Consider the following 21775-nt stretch of genomic DNA (forward strand, 5'->3'; position numbering starts at 1 on the left):
AAATGGCTGCACCAAAATTCAAAATGCACATTTCAGTTTGTTTACACATTTTATGTGCAGTCCTGCCTAATATATGCAGGTTTGCAAGCAATTTCCTTTAATAATAATTTATATTGTAAACCACTCTGATCTTCTGCTGAAGAGTGGTATGTTAAATAAAACAAACAAACAAACAAACAAATAATTGCTACAATGCAAATTGTGTAAGTCCTCATTAAAATGTGAACCAAACACATTTCTACCCCATTCCTACCCAATGGGTGCTGTGAAAATTCTGTTTGTGCTGTTAAGGCTATGATGATCCACTAATCCAAGCAAGCTATTGTTTGATGTTGCATCCTTGAGTTGATGGATGCCCTTTTGTGACCCAGCCCATCACTTTCTCCTCATGAAGTGTTTAATAACCCTGGATGCAATTGCAAAATAATAAGGAGGGTATCTGAGAAAAAAATAAATAAATAACTTCCCCCTCCCAAGTGAGTAGAATGAAGAAAGGATTATCAATAAATGATGTGAACACAGAGAAAAATCTGATTTTAATGAGGTACTTTGTTTTCTGAAAGTACCTTGTTTTCTTCTCATTTCTTTGATTACAGTCACTTCTCTGTTCTATGCCACTGCCCGCTTCAAGAACTACTTGAAACAGGTCACCGTGTGCAGCAATTGATTTCTGTTTTCAGTTCAGCCTAATTTTGCAGATGTTAAAGTCAATGTATAATGAAGTTGTGGTGATGACTACAATAAAGAATGATCCCTTCAGAAAGGGAAAATAAATTAGCTACCCATCAAAACAACAGTGTCCTATAAAAGCTAAAAGGAAAAAAAAAAACCATAGATTCTCCAAAATATCATGAACCACGGGGTAACTGGCAGCAAGTCCCACTGGTGCACAAAAGCCTATGGCAGATGCTAGCACACAGTTTGGCAGGCCAACAAGTCCAAAGTCCGGCCAGGTTCCCGCCTCTGCAGCCAACCCAGGGATCAGGACACCTGGAGGTCAGTCCTGCACAATCACCGTCCCAAAGAGCTTGCTGGAACATCCAAGCTGTGGCCCAACCAGCTCTGGAAGGTCAGCAGACACAGCACCTCAGGTCTGCTTCCCTTTTATACTTTACAAGCTGTGTGGGAGCCAGCGTGGTGTAGTGGTTAAGAGCGGTAGACTTGTAATCTGGTGAACCGGGTTCGCGTCTCTGCTCCTCCACATGCAGCTGCTGGGTGACCTTGGGCTCATCACACTTCTTTGAAGTCTCTCCGCCCCACTCACCTCACAGAGTGTTTGTTGTGGGGTAGGAAGGGAAAGGAGAATGTTAGCTGCTTTGAGGCTCCTTAGGGTAGTGATAAAGCAGGATATCAAATCCACACTCCTCCTCCTCCTCCTCCTCCTCCTCCTCCTCCTCTTCTTCTTCTTCTTCTTCTTCTTCTTCTTCTTCTTCCATGCTGATTGCAGCATCTGGGCTTGATGAGGCATGTGATCCTCACCTGTTCTGAGCCTACTCCAGCGAAGGAATCACGAACCGCCTCCCAGAGATAGCAAGCCCCACCTGGCCAGCTAGTGAGCTGGGTTGTGGGTCCTTGCTTGTTGTAGCCTCCTAGAACCTCCAACTGCTCCTTAAGCCTCAGAACTCTGCTGTGTTTGGCTCTGCTGATGGGTCCTGCTGCTGTGGTTCCCACCCCCTTGCTATCTCCCATCACCCTGTGAGTATTTTCTCCATCAACCTCTCCTTCTACATCCCCAGCTTGCCCCAGTGTGTCTCAGTCACAGCTACACTCCTTGCTGCAATCCTCCTCCTCCTCCTCCCCACAGTCCTGCCAGTTCACGTCACAGAAGAATAATGGCAACCATAGTTTGTTCAAGGTGCTGGAAACTGGAGCTCTGTGTGTACCTTATAATTGTAGTTTCTTATTATAGGAGCCCAAGTGAGTTATTTGAGAATGTGTCAAATGAGGAGAGAGGAGGTCCTGGGGCAAAGGCAGATGGATATTATGCACGGAACCTGTTGAGGTTTGCTTCTTCGTGCTACAGTTATTACTGCTTATATTTGGGCAACTGGACATATTAAATATAGCTTGTTCAGACTGTGGCAGGAATCCACCCAGCTGCTCTGCTCTGGGGTTGCCTGCAGGGGGTCACCTGGCTCACACCTGTTCAAAAATTGTGCACCTGGGGCCACAACCCCCCTGCCCCCCATGCTACACCCCTGGTCCTCACCGGTTTGAGTCTCCTAAAGCTTTCGACAGGAAAATCTTCTGTGAAATCATTGATAATATCAGCATCAGTTAATACAGTTGCTTCTCACACGAGCGAAACAGAGAAGTTTGCTGTAGGAGAGGATGACAGCACATATATTCTAAGCTTTCACAAAACTGACTTGGAAACTATTTGAGTACAGCTTCATCATGATATACTGCTGGATATTGCAAGGGAGTGGAAAGAACTTTCAGCTCTTCAGGATGTGGTTGATCTTTCAAGTGGTGAGCAAGGAAAGAAACATCTGTGTGGGCTACTACCAGAATTGACAAAGTTTATCTGGCCAGGCCTGTTTCCTCTTGTATATCAGAAAGGTCATTCTCATGCCTTTGCAGAATAAATAGATTTGTAGGGTCAAGCATGGGAGAAGCATGCCTCAAACACAGAAATGGAAATCTCAGGAAATTGATCTTAATGTTGTAGCTAATGAGTTCATTCAGAGTGTACTAATTAGAAGAAATACTTTCAGTGTGGAAAGAAGTGTAAGTGAAGGATTCTTTGTGTTGTCAACATCATAACACATGGATCATTCATAGATGAATAGAATCATAGAATTGCAGATTTGGAAGGGACCACATTCTAACCAACAGAGCTTTCCAAGCCAACGCACAAAGGCAAACAGTAGTGAAAGTAAAGGTTTGCCAATAATAATAGAAATTAATGCCTTCTATGGAGGGGGGGGGGCTTACTTTGCATGGGCCCATAAAATCAATACCTAATCCACACTACAGATAGGTGAATCTGTCAGTTTCACTTTTTCTCAGTTTATAATTTTTCCAATTTTAAGCTCAGCTCTCCACATGTCCACATTTTAAAAGAGTCCTCAGGGAAATTGATCAACATTTCAGTGTGAATTTTTAGTATAGCAATGTCCCCTAACATAATGCATTTTATACATATTTTACCAAATATATGCATTTGCATGCACATGTACAGTATTGTGCGCACACTTTACTTACCCTACCCAGAGAACTGCATTGCAAAAATCAGAGAAGTGCGAAAGGATGGCTGTGTTTTAGTTCGTGCATTGTTTTGGAAAGTAAGTTAGGTAGATTTACCTTTAAATTCAAGCTGGATCATATTTCTTTTCCACCCCTAGTCTACACACAAAGGTCTTGTGACAGCATTGCTTAAAATAGATCTGGGCACTCATGAATCACTTCGTGGTACAGGAAAGAGATTAATAAACATTTAAAAATTATTGCAACCCTTCCAGTTAATCTGTATTATATTTAGCAATTGTTATCTAAGATACACCATGATCATATAGACATATATTCTGCACAAGATGATTTAGCTTAGCTTTATCTGATGCTACTTTAACCTCATCAGACTTTTTGTTGGGAGTGTTACTAATTTTGATCACAGATCTGCAGTTTTAACCATTCTCACTCATGCTCTAATTAGATGTTATGTTTAGAAGTGTGTGCGTGTGCGCACACATGTGTGCATGTAAAAGAGATTTGGCAATGGTGGGAACTCAGGCCAGTATTCCTCTTTTCCTTTTTCGTTTTTAAAAATTTCAACCATTCCATAAAATGTCAACATGTCAAATGTCCAAGGCACCTAACAATTTACAAGTTAATACATATTTTTAACAAGCACAAAAGATGAACCAAGAGATAAAAGACCAAGTCAGAAGCAAGTCTACAAATATTATGAGGCGTCAAGCTTGTTTTCTCCTGCTCCAGAGAAAAGGAGATTCCAGCTAAACATCAGGAAAAACTTTCTGACAGTTAAGAGCTGTTTGGCAGTGGAACAGACTCCCACAAGATGTGGTGGGCTCTCCTTCCTTGGAAGTTTTAAAGCAGAGGTTGGATGGCCATCTGTCATGTATGAGAGATACATTTTGTCCAGAACAAAAGAAAATGGAGAAATGGTTACTGCAGACAGATATAAACAATGCACAATGTAGCAGTCAATAATATGTCCTGGAATACAGCCAAGTCCAGATAAAATCATACTTTGCATGAACTTGACAGCCATATGCTTGTCTTTTGATGTAAGTCTTCAGCGAACCCCATTCAGCTGCATAATCTGTGTTGTGTTTAAATAAATATAGCATTTTCTCCCAACTGCTGGAGTGTTGAGTCTTCTTTGCGATAGCAAAGTAGGGATGACTACAGGGCAGAGTCTTCCACATCTCAATTCCTTCCTTCTCTCCTTCAACTACTGCGTGTGCGTCTGTGCTTTGAAACAGTGTTATACACAGAAAAATATGGTAGATTGTTCTAAATAGGTTTATAATTAATAGGAGCAGCACATGCTCCATACACTGCCTGATTCCTATCACTCACTCATTTTCCGGTGAAGCTTGCTGTCTAAAGCTGCAACCAGTAGCAGATAGCTAAATTTTTAAAATGATGAAACTTCAGGCAGTGTGATTTTCCAAGTTGTGAACCCTGTTTGTTTATTTCATTTCATAAAATTTATACGCTACTTGATTGTATTAAAAAAATCCCTCAAAACAATTTACAAAAGAGAAAACAGGAAAAACAGGGGGCGGGGGAGAATACAACCGCACTTTAAAACAAACAGAAGTTAAAATACCGTCCTAGCTTTTCCAAAGAAATCTGGGACCTGCAGCTGCTTAGGGTACTGTTGGTTAAGCTTATAGTGGCTATGGTGGTATCTCTGTTCTATATGTATGATTACAAATGGCCATTACAAGCCCAAGCACCATGAGCATGTTTCATATCCCCAGTACACAAATCTATGAGATAAATGCACTGCCTGCATTCCAAGGTTCTGGTATTAATTTACAAGGAACTTAACTGCTTGAGTCCAGGACAGCTCAAGTACTGCCTGATCCCTGAAATCTCTGCCAGATCTCTGAGATCTTTGTGGGACTCGCTGTTAGGCAACTCCCAGGGCTTGGATGCATGGCTTGGATTCTACAGAAGCCATACATTCAATATTGTGTGTGTGTGTGTCCAATTTTATGGAACTCCCTTCCATTTGACATCCGACAGGCCCCCTCCCTGCCCTGTCGAACTTCTGGCATCTACTTATTCTTCTTTATTGCAGCATGCTTTTAACTGAATTCTGATTTTATAGTCTTAATTCATTTTTATTTTCATTGCTTTGAGTTTCTTCGAGACATCTGTAATTAAGCAGTATATAAACTGTCTAACTAAATGAAATTTAATTTTAAATTTACCTTCAGAGGTAGCAGCACCTCTCAACCCTTAGGGATCTAATGTAAACTGTCATTGACACTGAGCCCATACTTTCAGATATCACATTTAAGCTCCTCCCCAAATTAATTAATTAATTAATTAGGTTAATTAAGGGCACAATTAAACAAAAAAGTACTTTTCTGTCTAATCAGCTAAGGACATGATTCTTAAAAAGGTACTTTCTAGTTTCAAATATTCAGTCTCAATTCTTGGATGATGGTGGGCTTTATGTGTGTGCTTATCTTGGTAAAAAGTGTGCCCATATATGTATATATATATTCAACAATTAAGATGGCTTTTATTTCAAAGCTGCATGCACCTCAGCATCAGATAAACAGTGAAAAGTTTGCACTCTTCAAGGTAATTTCCAGCAGTCCCAAGCTTGCTTTGGCCTACCCGATTTTGTGGTAGATATTAATCATTTCCTTTAACATCCTTTGGTTATAAAAAGGGTAAGTATCAAAACTTTTACTAGATTCAGCAGAAGAAAACCGAAGCACGCTACTCTCACCAGAATGCACTCCAGCTGTTTGATTTTGCTTTGCTTTGGAGTGTATGCCAATTGCCGGCCGACGGGAAAATTGTTAGCTGCCCTTATTGAAACTCAGAAATACTTGCATCACGCAATGGATCAAGTGGTATGTTATAACTATATACAGAACTGGGTTGACTTTGTCTGACTTGAGGCTGCAATCCTATGTACACTTTCCTGGGAGTAAGGCCTGCTGAACACAGTGAGACTTATTTCTGAGTGATAGGACTGCACTGCAAATTTATATGTATATGTGATACTGAACCACATTTTGTATTTTGTTTCTTACAGCATATTGGGAAACTCCAGATTTTAGACAAGGTGTGTGTGTGTGTGTGTGTGTGTGTGTGTGTGTAGGGTTCTATCCAATGCTTGTTCTATCCAGATTATATCCAATGAAATTAATAAACATGGCTTATTAGGTCCATTCCTTGGGTTGAATAGGGCCAATTATCTTTGACTTTTATATTATACATCGACTGCAATTCAAGGGTGAGAGAATGGTAAAGAAAATAATAGAATCATAGAATTGTAGAGTTGGAAGGGACCCAAAGGGTCATCTAGTCCAACCCCCTGCAATGCAGGAATCTCAGCTAAAGCATCCATTACAGATGGCCATCCAACCTCTGCTTAAAAACCACCAGGGAAGCAGAGTCCACCATCTCTCATGGGAGCTTGTTCTGCTGTCAAACAGCTCTTACTGTCAGAAAGTTTTTTCCAAATGTTTAGTTGGAATCTCATTTCTTGTAACTTAAAGCCATTGGTTCAAGTCCCACCCTCCAGAGCAGGAGAAAACAAGCATTCTTCCTCTTCCATGTGACAGCCCTTAAGATATTTGAAGATGGCTATCACATGTGCTCTCAGTCTCCTCTTTTCCATGCTAAACATACCCAGCTCCTTCAAGCGCTCCTCATAAGGCCTGGTTTCCAGACCCTTGATCATCTTGGTTGCCCTCCTCTGCACATGTTCCAGCTTATTAACAACCTTCTTAAATTGTAGTGGCCAGAATTGGACACAGGATTCCAGGTGTGGTCTGACCAAGGCAGAATAGAGTGGGAATATTGGTACTGTTACTTCCCTTGATCTGGACACTATATTTCTGTTGATGCAGCCAATCTAAGACAGCAATAGTGAATCTATGGCCCTCTTGTTGTGGCTGTTGGGAGTTGGTGTCCAGCAACATTGGAAGGGTCACAGGTTTCTGAACCCTAATCTCAGATTTATGTACAGTGGAACCTCTACTCACAACCACAATCCGTTCTGGAGGCACGTCCTTATGGCGAAACAGGTCACTGGGAGAGGTACCATTGTGCGCAGGCGTGGGCGGCAATTACCCGCTTCTGCGCAGGTGTGAACGGTGATCGCCGCTCCTGTGCATGTGCGAACGGCGATCACTGCTCCTGCGCATGTGTGGACAATGGCAAACTCACCGGTTACTTCCGGGTTTGCCACGGTCGCAACTTGGAACGTCCACGAGTGGAGGCGGTTGTAAGTAGAGGTTCTACTGTATAGAATTAAATTGGTGGAAATTTACATTTCCTTCTGATGAGCATTCAAAAACCTAATGGGATACTGTGAAGTTGCAGCCACTCGAGTTCCTATTTTAAAATGCCACGGAGTAATAAGAACAATTAATGCATGCACTTAGAGAGATAAATGCATGAACAACTATATCAAACTCTCCTATTGCATCACAAGCTAGTAGTCAGAACTTCTGTAGTCAAGGGGACTAAGGTGGGAAATCATTGCAGAATAGTTGGAACATAGCATATAGGTAACCTAATGTGTTTAAAGTTACCTGAAGGGCAATACTGTGCATACCTACCAAAAAGTGAGTGAAGTCACAAGAGGTTTCCAAATTTATGTTTTGTATTGAAAGCTGAACATTCAGTGAGAGGAGTTACAGTGGTACCTCGGGTTACAGACGCTTCAGGTTACAGACTCCGCTAATCCAGAAATAGTACCTCGGGTTAAGAACTTTGCTTCAGGATGAGAACAGAAATCGGGCAGCGGTGGCAGCGGGAGGCCCCATTAGCTAAAGTGGTGCTTCAGGTTAAGAACGATTTCAGGTTAAGAACGGACCTACGGAACGAATTAAGTACATAACTAGAGGTACCATTCCTGAAAGAGTCACCCCCTAGAGCTGTTACGGAAAAATACCCTTGAAGAAGAGAGCTGGGAGGATCCAATTATGTCTAATATTTACTCTAACTTCTGTTACCTAACTATGTTTTGTCATTGTTATTTTCAGAAGAATAAAGACCTCTCAAAACCACTGGTAGATATTCCAGAAAAACAAAACCCGGTAAGAAAGCAAAAAAATTCTTGAAATGTTTTGAAAAAAAATTCTTTGGAAAATTTGTGGGGGGAAATTCAAACTAAGTATTAGCATGCCGGATAAAATCATAGAATGGTAGAATTGGAAGAGACCACAAGAGTCATCTACTCCAACCCCCTGCAATGCAGGAATCTTTTGCTCAACGTGGGACTCGAACCTCTGACCCTGAGATAAAGAGCCTTGTGCACTTCCAATTGAGCTATCCTCTGATATATAACAGTAATTCATTATTTTTGAAATAGGGTTGTTCTGAGATAGTAAATTGTCTCTGAAAATAATGGATGTTCATAATGGACACGCTCCAGCTAAAGTTAAGTCATACTAATATCATTGTAAATTAGATATGCATAACTTTGACTTGACTGACTTTATGGTTTCAAACCGCATGTTATAAGTTGTCCAGAGACAATTTCTCCCACTTTGGTATGTGCTGTAACATGGGGATGGGGAACGTTTGGCTCTCAATATGTTGTTGGAGTCTCCTTACCATCAGCCCTAACCAGAAGGACTAAATAGACAGGGAGATGAGAGCCACACAAGCTCCACATCTCAGTTTAAATAGTCACCTGAAATCTACAAAGTGTGGATCACTTTATAGGAAATATGTGAGAAGAATTGGACTTAATTTTTTTTAATATAAAAAAATCTACAATGCAACAGTGGGGATATCATTGATGTATTAACATTGATAAGTGAAGCAGACTGCCGGTATCAGGATTTAATTAGGGAACATGAATGTTACTGTGCTTGAGAATGTCACATTGTTAATAAGTGTCTGATCTAATTATTGGCATTTTATAAGTCCAGAGCATGTTGATCTCTCAGAATTAACAGCTAGCATTTTCATATCTAAGGGAGTACACACTGTTTTAAGTGTTGTGTTATATTTGCAGCAATTATATTCAAGAATAAACATACAGTAGCACGTAGATATGCTCTAGGTAGTCTTTTTGCTAGTATCTGAGAATCTTTGTTTTGATATCATAGTCGTGTCATGACCCCATCTTATATCCAGTACAGCGCTAAGTAATGGTCCAATCAACACAATGATTTGCACCTGCAAAACAAGACCCCTTCCCCTCCATGCCCCTCTAAATCTGCTCTGAAGCAGCTTTGGGGAGAGCATAGGACATGTTCTGGAGGATGAGGAAGTCCCATTATACAAGGGTAAACCCTTATGCTGATGGGATAGTTGCTTATGACTACATTGAAAACAGGACAGAGTAGTTTCATTTTGTTATCATGGTGAGGATCACTTAGCTGTGTAGGTCAGGATGAATTCCCTCCTGTGGTCAGTGCTTGTTCAGGATCTGCATCTCTATTCAGATAGAATTGGGGTTCAAGCAATTTCCCCATGCTATTAGTGGGTGGCAAAATTGGGGGTGGGTGGAAATGCTGCCTCCCCTCCATGTTCCTCAAGGTGCAAAAGATTGGCAGCACAGGAGCAAATAGTGTTGGCTGGATTAGGAGCACTGGGGTGAGCTTAAAGCCTTCACCAGTGCTCCCAGTTCATCCAAAACTGATGTTCCTAATAAACCCCGGTGGCTGATCAGTTGAGCAGTTGGGAAAGGTGAGTGAGTCCCGCCCGTCCGGCTTGGCGGACTGCATTTAGCATGTGGCCTGTGGTCTGGTCACCTATGGAGTAGAAAGAGATGCCCATTATTTAAGGTTGAACATTCTGGAGACCTTTTAAATCTGGATCACAGGTGTGGGGAGAGGAATGACTGTGAGATGAAATACTTGTTGTGAAAATAGCAGACATGACTCATCTGCAGTGGTGGCACCAGAAAAAAAGAAGAAGTCTTTGTTGGCACAGGACAGGTAAAGTATATTTCTCGGTGGGAGAGAAAGAAAAATAATAGCAGAAGTTGATGACAGGAGTTCAGAAATGGGATGGGATGGGGGGCAAGCTCCTTGTTTGGAGGGGGGCTGCCCTCCCTGCCTCTCGTCCAGTGCTACCCATGATCATTTGGAGTTTCTCAGGTAAAAGCCCTATGGAAATGAATGGGGTTTGAACTAGAGTAGGCCCTGAATTCCACATCTATGCTGTAGTACTGCCATATTTAACAATGGTGTGTTTAATCTGACAGATGACCTTAAAATAATCATCTCATTTCAGAAACCGTGTGAAAAGAAAGATTTGAAGACATTTAACAATTCCATGGATTCTGTGCCTCAGTTCTACGAATATCATAATCTTAGAAGCAGCCTTCATGAACTTGCCAAGAGGTGGCATTCACAGAATGTAAGTAGATCTGTTTCAATTTTCTCTTAAATACTCACATTAGGCATAACTCAATGGTTATATGTGGGATAGTCAATGTGGTTGGACTGTCAGCCCCAGCCAGCAAGCCCAATGATCAGAGATGATGGGAAATGGAGTCCATAAACAACAGGAGGACACTACACTGGCTGCATCTGATGTATAGAGTTGTTACTAGTTTTGGCCTTAGTGGCAGAAATTGGTGACCCTTAGTCTGGATCTAGACACGTCAAAGAAGCGTTTCAGTTTAACTGGACTGGATTTTTGTAATGTGCTCTGTATGGGGCTTCCTTTGCTCTGGATCTGAAAACTGCAGTTCCTGCTGAATGCTGTATCACACCTGAGCAGGAGTGAGACCCTGCCATCATAGACCCTGCTCAGAGATCTCCTTTGGTTGCTGATTTGTTACTGGGCCAAGTTCAAGACGTTACTATTATTACATAAAGTTCTTGGCACCTTGGAGCCAGCTTACTTGAAGATTCACCTTACCCCATACCTGCCAACTTGATCACTTTGCTCTGTGGAACTGGCACTATTACAGGTGCACAGAATATACATTCTGCACTTATAAGAAATCAAACTTCTAGCCCGGCAGCAGCTACACTTTGGAACTTCCTGCCTGTTCACACCAGGCTAAGGTTACCAATTTTTTTTCAAAGAATCCGGGGACACAATCAATCAATCAATCAATCGATAGATAGATAGTGTGTGTGTGTGTAAAGTTATTTTAAAAAATTAAGAAGTAATATCTTCTCTTCTGTGGTCTCCTCTGTTGCGCGGCCATCTTCTGGGTTCCGGCCTGCTTTCTTGGAGTGCTAGCTGTGCTTCCACTCTCTCCCTCTCCCTCCTTGCATTGCGATCCCCTACAGGCTTACTCAGGAGTAAGTGTTAGCAGAAACCCGTTCCTGCTGCTGCCCTGCCCGCTGGTGAGCATCTCCTGTACAGGCATCAGCGGAGTTTGAGAATACGGCTGTGGGATGATCACAGAATCACAGGTGTGGAAGGGACCTCCTTCCCAAAGCCTAGTTAGTGCTTGGCCAGCTTGGAGAAGGAGAAGGAGAAGGAGAAGGAGAGGGCTCTAGGACCCCGCCAGAGTCTCATGCCTGCTTCCCAAAGCTTAGCACCTCCCTTGCCCAGCTTTGGGAAGGTGGCTTTGGGCTGGGGCCCCCACTTCAAATTTTGACCTCACACAGTATACCATATACCAGCAGCTGCATGCGGAGGAGTGGAGATGCGAACCCGGTTCAACAGATTACGGGTCTACCGCTCTTAACCACTACACCACGCTGGCTCTCACACAGAGAGAAGGGAGGGAGGGAAGGCAGTGCAATGTAGCTCACAAACATGCAGAATGGAGCAAAAGAGGCAAGACAATTCCCCCCCCCCCCTTAACTTTTAAGCAACAGCCTCTGTCTGGGAGAGTGAAGGGAAGGCTCAAGGCAGCATCCTGTTTTCTGCCGTCTGGGTAGCTCAGCTCACAAGCAGGCACAATGCAGCAAAGCCATGAAAAAGTGCTCCTTCTTCCTCATGAGCAAGCAGGAGAGACAGGGTGGCTTGCAGAGCTGTCGTGCAGGGAGGCTTCTTCCCTGCACCTCAGCTCTGCCGGTCCAAAGAGCAGCCCTGCCTCTCCGGCTCAAGGCTCAAGCAAGCAAGCAGGAGGAGCAGGGCTGTTTGCAGAGCTGACAGAGAGGGAGGTTTCTTTTCATCAGCTGTTAGGTGGGAGAGTTGCAGCAAAGCTCTACTACACCTCAGGCTCCCGAGGAGACCCTCTCTGGAGCTATAGTGGATGATTGCCTCTGGCTCTGAGGAGGGTCTGCTTAGAGCTTTTATGTACCAACAATTAGTGTATTCATCTGTAAAATAAAATAATAAAAAATAAATCATAAATGATGTTCATTTCATGCTGGGATGCATGGGATATATGGTGGATGTAACTTAGGCCTAAATGAGCATCTCAATGCACTAAGACACTTCGGCATTAATAAATAGAATTATCACCTGCATGCAAAAAGGTGAAAGGTTGAGAGACAGTGGCTTTCCCAGTCAATTAAATACTCACAGTATATTTATTTCAATTTCCATCTTTGAAAATAAGCCATGCTGAAGTTAATTTCTACTGGTTGTAATTAAATTTTGATGCTCATTCACTGACCCATCTTCTGAGATTGTGATTTGCCTCATCGCTGTACCCCATCTAAATGAACTTCTGCTTGCAGAGACCACACTCGCTATTATTACTTGATGATAAAAGTCAATTAACAGTGATTTTTTGATTACAAAACAAGCAATTATTTAATGTCTCTGTGTGCATGCATAATAGCTATGTTAGTCACACTCATCAAATGAAAAATCTGTTCTAAAAGCAGATACCTGTAGGTAGTTGATATTACGGATTCCAATTCACACCTGATCTACAACTTTGGAACACCACATCTTTCAACACCAGTTTTCTTTTCTTTTCTTTTTAATAAAAGGAAAGTGACCAGAATTGCAAAACTTCAAAAGGAAGCCCTGAGCAACTGTTGGAAAATCTAAAAATATTTCTGAAGAGACTGCATGATGGCAAGCAGTTGAAAACAGAAGCAAAGCAATGAGACGAAGAAAGTTTTTCAAATTCTTTGTTACACAGTTTCACTGAGCCAATTTTCGTGAAGATCACCAAATGCTCAGTGCATCTTCTCCAAAGAATATGGAATCATATTTTGACTTTATTTATTTATTTATTTATTTATTTAATCACCCTACACCTACAGAGGTTGCTTTAGGGCAGCATGACCACCCCCCCCCCATGTAGGGGGGAAAGGGCACTGTCAGGAAACCCCCCTCCCCACGGCAGGTAGCATCCCGGGATCGTTTGCAGTACAGGGAACCACCCCCTCTATTCACCAGTTCATCGTCCCCCTCCTCAGGAGGAAGTGACCATTCCTCCAGTGGGGGTGGGAGTTGGAGGCAGGAAGTCGGCGCAGGGGCTGTGAAGAGATAGCAGAGCCTGAGCACCAAGGGGGAAGCGGGGAACAGGGAGAATTTCCCACGCCCCGAGTTCGCAGACAGGAAAGACGTGGAAGGGGGAGACGGAGGTTCAGGATCCCGCGACTCTTTTGCTGGACCAAGAACCAGAAGGGTTTATTCCCGGACTCTGCGGAGGGATGAGATGGACGTTTGAACTTTTGCTCCACTGTAAATATCTGCACAATAAAGAACTTAGTTTTTAGAAGTTCTGCGTTCGGCTGATTTCTCATGAGCAACCACTGAACATCCTTACAGGCACCTTCCTACCTCCTTCCCAAAGCCTAATTAGTGCTTGGCCAGCTTTGAGAAGGAGAAGGAGAAGGAGAGGGCTCTAGGACCCTGCCAGAGTCTCATGCCTGCTTCCCAAAGCTTAGCGCCTCCCTTGCCCAGCTTTGGGAAGGTGGCTTTGGGCTGGGCCCCCCACTTCAATATTTTTTTTTTATAAGAATTTATTAATTTTCCATAACAGACAAACAATCCAACACCATCACCAACATTGACCCAACACTTATCCCAACTAAAAATAAACAAATACAAACATATCAATAATTCTTCTTCTTCTGAAAAAATAAATTCTTGGTCGAATCTTAATTTTGACTTCCCCTGCCTATTCTCCTTCGGTTCCAATTCCAAATATTACTTTGATAACTTCTTGTTCTAAAAATAAAACTTAAACACATTTATTTAAAGAAATTTAACACTAAACATTCTTCTTAAAAAATCTTATTTTCTAAATTACAATATTTATTCTAATTCTTAACTTAGCTAAAATCAAATCATATTGTAACTTCACATTGATTCATCACAAATTTCTATACCTTAACATATTGTTCTTAACCAAATCCTAACAAACATCTTCTTCCCTTAAACTGCTGCTAATAAAAGAAATCCAAATATCCCTATTCTAGTTCAAAAGCTTAAAGTCTTAACACACCGGCTTCAGAGTACCATAATACACCATTTTTGCTTTGCCCTTAATACAATTCACCCTATCCCCCTTCTGTCCATTTTTTCCCCGTCTTGTTCCGGAGCCGCTCCTCGAAATGTCCTCTTTCCTTATAAATCCACAGATCCAGACAAAATCCATAGCAATCCTTGCATAGAGCCCCCACTTCAAATTTTGACCTCACACAGGATACCATATTACCAAGGTCCATCCCGGATACCTAGCACTTTTAATTTTTGCTTAAATTTTATTTATTTATTTATTTATTTATTTTTTGTTTGTTCAGTTGCTGTTTCTATAAACTGGAAGTAGCATTTCTTTCAGTGGGTGAATTTCAGTAATCGTGCTTTAAGCCATTTTGAGTCTGTTTGTAGTGCTGCCACATAAACCCGGATAACACCATTACTGGTCCCAACAACATCAAACACACCATCTCAGGACTATTTAATTGCTCATCTTCCAACATTGTGTATGCAATCAAATGCCAACAGTGCCCTTCAGCTCTCTATATTGGACAAACAGGCCAAACCCTACGCCAAAGGATAAATGGACATAAATCTGATATCAGGAATCACAAGACAGAGAAACCAGTAGGAGAACACTTCAATCTCCCAGGACATTCTATAAAAGATCTCAAAGTAGCTGTCTTAATACAAAGAAATTTCAGAAATAGACTGGAAAGAGAAGTGGCTGAATTGCAACTAATCACCAAACTTAAACCATGGAGAAACCTGGTTTGAACAAAGACATTGGATTCTTATCTCATTATACATAACAAAGCCATCTTTAGCCATCTCACCCCTTGCCTTTCCCTGCAAGACTTATTGCAGCCGTTTAGAGTCGTCAACAGGTTTTCCACACTTATCAGCCTATCACCCATTCCCACCACCCTTCTGAGTAATACCCCTCCCCACTCCCCCACTATATTTAAGGATCTGGTGACTTCTGTTTCAGTGTATCTGAAGAAGTGTGCATGCACACGAAAGCTCATACCAGGAACAAACTCAGTTGGTCTCTAAGGTGCTACTAGAAAGAATTTTCGATTTTGTTTTGACTATGGCAGACCAACACGGCTACCCACCTGTAACTGTAGTGGTGGGTGTGTGCATGCGCATACACAGTGGAACTTTGGTTTTCAAGCATCTCAGAAGCCAAATGATTTGGAACCCGAATGCCGAAAACACAGAAGTGAATGCTTCCGTTTTCAAACACGCCTTGGAAGTCTCCATTTTCTCAATGTAATTTGCTGACTGCCCATTGCGCCTCGGTTGTTGAACATTTTGGAAGTTGAACAGTCTTCCCCTTTCTCCAAGAACGTGCAGAGTAATGAGGAGAGCAGAGCAGAGGTCAGAAATGGGCAGACGGAGTTTGAGACTGTTTGGAAAACATCCAGAAGAGGAGTGGAAGGCAGGGATCTTCAGCCCTGCCAACTGCTCCATAGGTGCAAGACCTACTGGGAAGTGTTCCCAAGTTGTATGTCATTTCCTTGAATAAAGAATTAACTTCACTGACAATGAAGCCCTGCATCTTTTGTGCTGATCTGCATCTGACTCCAGCCCTGGCATCCATCTGTCTTGAGCGACAATGGAGTGCGGCTTCTGGTGAAGTCAAACCTCTGGGTTAGCAGCACTGGAGTGACCTCCCTGGGCAGTATGTATGGTCATCCTGGGCCGGCCAGAGGGAAGAATGCCATCGCACTCATGTCCTGCTTTCAGGCTTCACATAGGCATCCGGTTCTTAAGTTCTTAAATTAACTGTGGGCAATTATGCAAAAGCAGACTTGACGTTTTTGTATTTAAGATCTTACATTTTTCAAGGAAACTTTTCAGGAGGATCTCTGGGTAATTTGTGACAGAGACAATGTCAGTTGCTGGGAAGTGGAAAGAGTGGCTGTTGCACTAGAGTCCTGCTTGCTGGCCCTCAGAGGCATCAAGATGCAGGATTTTGGCTTGATAGAGCAGGGCTCTTCTGATGTTCCTAACCATTTAATGCTTTTAAAGCAGAGGCAGGAAACCTGTGATGTTCCAGATGTTGCTGGACTGCAACTCCAATCATCCCTGACCAGTGGTCAGGCTGACAGGGACTGAAGTTGTAACCCACCCACTTCTGGGGGGGGGCACTAATTCCCCACCCCCTTTCCATTGGGTGGAATCAAAACACACAACACAATGGAAACTCCATTTTGCTTGCTTTTTTTTCAAAATCTCTTTAAGGCAATGATCATTGTTGAGTCTCATCAAACATCTATTGGTCATGCTGTGCAGATTTTTTTTTTTTAATCCTGCTGGGCACAATCTAAAGAATCATCACACACCCCAGACAACCCTGCAAAACCAACAAACAAATAAAATCATTATCATCATTATTTATTAAATTTATATACCGCCCTATACCCGCAGGTCTCAGGGGGTTCACAAGATAAAAAAATTACAATACAAAACACAAAATACATAATCGAAATATAAACAGAAACAGCCAAATATCCCCCCCCAAAAAAACCCACATTAAAACAGTTTAAAACAATTTATAACAACAACAACAACAACAAGCACAATTAAAAAGCAGTTTAAAAGAATAAATGACTAATTCTTGTTTGGGAATCAGAAACATCAGAAAACATTCCCTATGCAGCATTGGAGTGGGGATATTTTCTGCACTTCCTGATTAGTATTTTCACTGATTAGGTTGCAGATAATCCACTGATTAAAGTGCTCTTGGCTATTTCAGAGTGTCACATAAATATACATGAATGCATTAGGAGGGGAAAAGAGTAAACAGACAACAAAAACCAGCTCTATTAACATGTTCTATTTTAAAGAAGGGTTATATAAGACAGTTGGCTGCATTCAGTGGTGGCTGCTCAGTTGTGGCTGGTGCCCATTTGGACTGGTATGGCATAAGGCAAGGAGTCGAGCAGTAGGTAGACCCAGACCCAATGACAGCCAGAGCCAACTATTTCTAGTTTTGTTCCTATCTTTTTCCTTTTCTGTTCTGCAAAGGCAATAGTGAGAATGAGGAGGAAGATGGTGACAGCTGCGACTACAACCCTCTGGACCAGTTGTAAGCAAGCACACAGGCAGGTGGGGGCTGAGGACAGAATGCCTTTGGTGGGGCAATGCCCTATTTGCCCTGAAGGACCTTAGTGACAGTCTGCTGAAATACAGAATTGATTAGCAGAACAGAGAGGTGGCAAATTGTAGGCGATTACCCTCCACCTTGTCATGGTTCCCTTCCCCAGGAAAAAACAAACAAAAAAATCCTTATTCTGAAGATTTCCCCATCAGTAGCTTCCTCTCCCTGTTCTACTGAATGATTCTTTCCATCAGCAGTCACTGCTGGATGGCACCCACAGTCCTGACCCCCGTGGAAAATGTAGAACAATGTCTGCAACAACATTTCACAAAACGCCAAATGACAGATTTTCAAATTTGGATTTGCAGTCAACATTTGCTCACAAAATTTGACATCAGAATGTCAGGATTGAAAGCTGATATCAACACTGAGAATTTTACCCCCCCCCCCTTTGGTCAATCTAAGTTGATTTTCCTAGTTGGCTAAGTCGATGAATATGGTTAATATAAAATTGAATCAATTATCTTTCAGACAATCTAAGAGATGCTGTCACATACTAATTGCTCCCCTATAGCGCCCAATCTCTCCTGCTACATGCCATATGTTTTCAAATGCTAACTGCAACTGCACAGTAACATTCACATTCATACATTATGTGAATTTCAGGCAAATTTTCATTTAAAAATTGCATACTAGGGGAAATTCACATTTAAATGCTGGTGAGTTTTTATGACATTTAAAATGAATATTCACAAACCGATGTCAAAATGTGGAGAACTGAATTTAAGACTAGAAAAAATGAGAAACCGAGAGAAGCAAAAATCAACCAATTTGTCAGTCTCTGCCCTCAGGTTCTATTTGCAGGCTTCCTATAGGTTGGCCACTGTGAGAAAGAGCATGCTGTAGTAAATGAGTAAATGTGCCCTCTGTCTGATCCAGCAGGACTTTTCTTATATTTTCATAGGAATGAATAGAAATAGTAGCAAAGTATTAAAGCATATACAACAGTTCATTCAGATTAATCACTGAGCTTCGTGTTATAGTAACAACATTCTGGGAGTTCCATCATTGCTCCATCCCTGCATTCATTCTCCCATGTTGTCATCAGTAAACTTTGGGGAGTAAAGGCCAGATCCATGTAACAGCAAGAAAATGCACATCCCAGATGTCTCCAATTGGCACTCTGCTCTGTTAAATGATGGGGATGTACACAAGCTGTGTGTGTTATGTCTCCTTAAAAACACTTATGCATGACTCTGCAGCCCCCTTGATTATTCATACTTCCTGATCTGAAAAAGTCTATATAGTGGTACACAGAAAGTCTTTCATTTATTGTTTTACCAAACACATGGGCTAGAACATAGGAAGGGATGAAATAGCCTCCAAATCATAAAAGACCCAGCAGGTAATGTTATCCTCCTTGACCCTTTCAGTTCTCCACGGTCCACTTTCATTTCCTCACCTTTTCACACCTTGCAGCATCCACAATGTGTCTCTTTGATGTTCACTCTCAACAGCAGAGATCTGAGCCTTGGACTTGGAATGTCAACATACAAAGGATAACAAGAGCTCTGCTGGATCAGACCAAGGTCTATTTGTCTAGCATTCTATTTCCATCAGTGGTCAGGCAGAAAACCCAGGAACAGTGCATGAAGGCGTTTCATTAGACAATGTGATTTTGCCCTGTGCTTTTATGGAATGTGTTCTGTGCTGAGGTGTTCCCCGAGAAAATGCACTGGTTTTGATGCTGTAGTAAATTTTGCCCAACACATCCATGCTGCACTGTAAGGCACACTATTGTTGCTGGTGGGCAGGACCCAAAGGCAAAAGTGCGTAGAGCAACAAACGTAAATGTCACCATTCTATCCCGGAAAGCAAGAGCTTTATCAGAGGACACATTCCAGCCAGGCTGTTGTAAGCCAATTAAAACTATAATAAGGAGAAAATAGGGCCCGTTTCCCAAGGGGGAGTTCCGGAATTTTTACCCTGGGGAAGACCCTGTAATTTGCAGAGCCTCCCACTTATGCTGAAATGACAGAGACGAACCGTAGCTGAAAAAGCAAAGCGTAGCCTTCCCATTTATTCAAAGATCTGTTGCAACAGAGGTTCCCCAGACGAACAGAGAACCCCGACTTATGGTACAAGGAGACTTATATACATTTCTGTTTCCATACAAGTCAATGACACGAAAAGAGCGGGAAAAAGGGATTTTACATAAGGTAAGCACATTTTACTGTGTGATTGGATTTGACAATGGTGGTTGAGTGCTTTTTCCTGTCCATCCTTTGACTAGATAACAGTCCTGTATATCTCTGTATGCAGGGTGGAGCCGGCGATTGGAATTTCCTGAATTGCAAATGTCCATGCTTTTGTTATGAATAAAGGTGGTTGTCCTTGTTTATAGTTGGCATCTCAATGTTTATTTCTTGCTGCTTTGGTAGTAGACCCAACAGGTGGCGCGGGTCTGGCTGATGGGTTTAGATTATGCAAATGGTCAAGAGGCTGGGTGGAGAGGCTAATCCAGCTGCAGGCGATAGGCATGGGTGGGGTGCGGAGATGTGATCAGATAATGAGCGGTCAGATTTGCATCTGAACATCAGGATTGTCGCTGTCCGTTCCCCCCCCCCCCCAACCTGCCCTTCTGCTTCCGGAAAGAAATGGATCAACATGGCTCTCTCTCCCTCCAGGTGGCCTTGCCTTGGACCTGGGTTCTGTGGGTCCCCTCTCTGTTCATTGGGGTGATAGTGGGGTGCAGGTGGGGTGCACTCCTATTACATTCCCCTCTCTGCGGCTTAATTTTGGTACAAAATTATTGCCGCACATCCTTTGTTGAATACACACCTCCCCCTAAGTGGTACATGGGGATGGACACAGGGGCTTCCCGGGGCTGCATCAAGGGAGCCTGGATGGGAATAGGGGAGGGTCGTGCCGAGCGCATTATAGCAGGAAAACATTGTAAGCAGCAACAGAGGAAAACAGCGATGGCAATCAAAGAGGCAGCAATAAAAATGAACCCCTTTACGGTCTCATGTATCCATGAGGAATTAGGGAGCCACGACCAAAGATCCCGATCAGAAATACCTTCATGTAGGATATCTTGGAGGTTACCGGTGAGGGAGGCGATGGCACTGAGGTGGGCTGAAATGTTAAAGGTCTGGCCGGTCACATAAGAACAACACTCTGCCCCGTTGACCTTACAAGCTCTGCCTTGTTACTTGTGGTATTCTAGCACTTTGGGATAAACATTTTCTCCCTAGTGGTCTATGCTTTATTTACCAGGAAGGTCCACCAGTGACTGAAAATGCAGTTTGTTTTGTTCCTGTCTTTTGTGTGTGTTTCCAGGTGTCAAAGCTAGCTGTCCTATGGTCTCTTGACCTTCAGCATGCCACAGCAACACCCATACATGCATCCCTGGTGTAAGGGCTTGCATTGACTTGACCTAAAGCCTTTTAACCCCATGTGGTTAGGTGTGACACTCCCTGGAGAGAAAATGCCCCATCCTGCGCATTTTGGGGCCTCTGTGGCTTTGGTTCTGCTCTCAAAGGGGTGGGTCTGCGCTCTTGCTATTTATAGGGACGTAAGCCAATGACACCTTGGATACAATTGTCCAATTCAAATGAAGTCCAATTAAAATTTACACATGCCCATGGTTCACGTTCCAAACCAATCTGTGAAAAACCGTTCTAAAAAGGCAGTGGTCCAAATAATAATTTAACATATAAGGAAACATTCCTGCAAAATCAAAGCATAAACACCTTCATGTATCTGGGGTTTTGTTTTTTGTTTTGGATCTCGAAGTTTCTTCTTGGTAAATGATTCAAACATGGTTCACGTTCCAAACCAATCTGTGAAAAACCGTTCTAAAAAGGCAGTGGTCCAAATAATAATTTAACATATAAGGAAACATTCCTGCAAAATCAAAGCATAAACACCTTCATGTATCTGGGGTTTTGTTTTTTGTTTTGGATCTCGAAGTTTCTTCTTGGTAAATGATTCAAACAATCTAAAATGTGTAGATGAGTTTGGAGTATCCAGTGGGTCAAGGAAATGTGGTCATAAATTGGTCTAACCTAAATACTGGACTATGCAATAGCCTGATCTATTGAAACATACAATGCATGACAATACGCTATACATTAAACATAAAAACAAAACAATTAAACACAAAAAGAACACACTATCAGACAC

Source organism: Lacerta agilis, chromosome 15 (assembly GCF_009819535.1).
Source record: "Lacerta agilis isolate rLacAgi1 chromosome 15, rLacAgi1.pri, whole genome shotgun sequence".
Lineage (NCBI taxonomy): Eukaryota > Metazoa > Chordata > Lepidosauria > Squamata > Lacertidae > Lacerta > Lacerta agilis.